This window comes from Rhincodon typus, chromosome 6 (genome assembly GCF_021869965.1).
Source record: "Rhincodon typus isolate 14 chromosome 6, sRhiTyp1.1, whole genome shotgun sequence".
NCBI lineage: Eukaryota > Metazoa > Chordata > Chondrichthyes > Orectolobiformes > Rhincodontidae > Rhincodon > Rhincodon typus.
In genome coordinates this window covers 3,794,807-3,796,585 of record NC_063337.1, presented here as the reverse complement: position 1 = coordinate 3,796,585, position 1,779 = coordinate 3,794,807, and positions in this window count along the sequence as shown.

Genomic DNA, 1,779 nt, shown 5'->3' with positions numbered 1-1,779 from the left:
CATCTAATAATGCTCCTGTGAAGTTCCTTGGGAGGTTTAACAATGGGACAGCCATTTTATATATATATTATATATATGATATATATACACATTGTTTAGTTGCAGCAAATATTTGAACCATGGCTTCTAACTAGTCCCAGGACTAACTAAGGCTTATGTATGTCTCTGTGAATTGGAAACATCACAGAATTAAGAGGTGCAGAATGGTTTAAATTGGAAGATGACTACCTGCTCTCTGAATCAGTGGGGCAATGAGATTGAGCTGGAAAGCCCCAGGACTATCCCACGTATGAATTGAGACTACCATCCAACTGGCTTCACAATTTGTTTTCTGAATCTATGAACAAGAAGTGTAGAAATGAAACCTCTGGCTCATCATCGCCACCCAGTGGTTTTGTTTTTATTTTGTCTTTCATTTTTGGAACATTAGACATTCCTATCGGTCCTCAAATCGAGCAAAAACAGAAGTTTCTGGAAAAGCTCAGCAGGTCTGTCAGCATCTGTGAAGAAAAAAATCAGAGGTAACGTTTCAGGTCGGGTGACCTTTCCTTAGAGGAACGTTAACCCTGCTCTTTTATTCACAGATGCTGCCAGACCTGCTGAGCTTTTCCAGAAACTTCTGTTTTTGTTCCTGATTTGCAGCATCTGCAGTTCTTTTGACTTTTACTCAAATTGAGCAGCTTGCTCAATGATTTCAGGGGGCAGTTGAGAGTCAACCACATTGCTGTTGGTCTGGAGTCACATGTAGACCAGACTGGGTAAAGATGGCAGTTTCCTTTCCTAAATGACATTGGCAAACTAGATGGGTTCTTCCCTGACCATGGCTACATGGTCATCATTAGACTCTTGATTCCAGATTTTTATTGAGTTCAAAATTCCACTATCAATTTGAAACCAGGTCTGCAGAACATTACTAGTTCTGTAACAATACCACCAGGCCATTGCCTTGCCTTGACATATCACTGTGGATCTGTAATCACAAGGATCAGACTGGCAGATTTCTTTCCCTAAAGGACTTTAGTAATCCAGTAGGTTTTTACACCAATCATGATAGTTTCCTGGACACCATCACTGAGACTAACGTTCAATTCCAGATTTTTACGTACTGAATTTAGCTGCTGTTCTGGGATAGGGCACAATGTCCTCAAATTATTAACCTGGGCCTCTGGATTAGCCTAGTCCCTTTACCACTACACCATTATTGTTCTGTTCCATCATTCACCATGGACTCTTCCTCCAATTCTGTTCCCTGGGCTTATCTCAGTGGGACCACCTTCTTAATGCACTCATCACTGATGCTGCCAATAAACTTTTTGAAATCACTTCCTATTCCTGTTACCTATAGGGTTTTAGTTGTGAGCTACTGTGTCGAATAACACCACTGTCACACGCTGAAAAGGATTAGGTGACTCTCAGCCCCTCAAGCCTACTCTCCCACACAAGATTACAGATGATCTGACTAACTAAAACTGCACTTCCCTGTACCAATTCACCTGCGATGTCCAAGTCCTGGACGAACGAGGCTTATAGCTGCATTTGTACTTCATCTTAGTAAAACTTGCTTCACAGTCATAACACATAGATATGTTACTTATCTGGATCAATGGAGGGGCCTGTTCCAGACCTCTGGGCTAAGGTCAGTACAGAGGGAATGATGAGGAAACCCTATATTGTTCGAGAGTCATGACTGAGGCAGTGCTGCACTGATTTGAGTCATGATTGAGGCAGTGCTGCACTGTCGGAGGGTCAGCGCTGAGGGAGCGCCGCACTGTCGGAGGG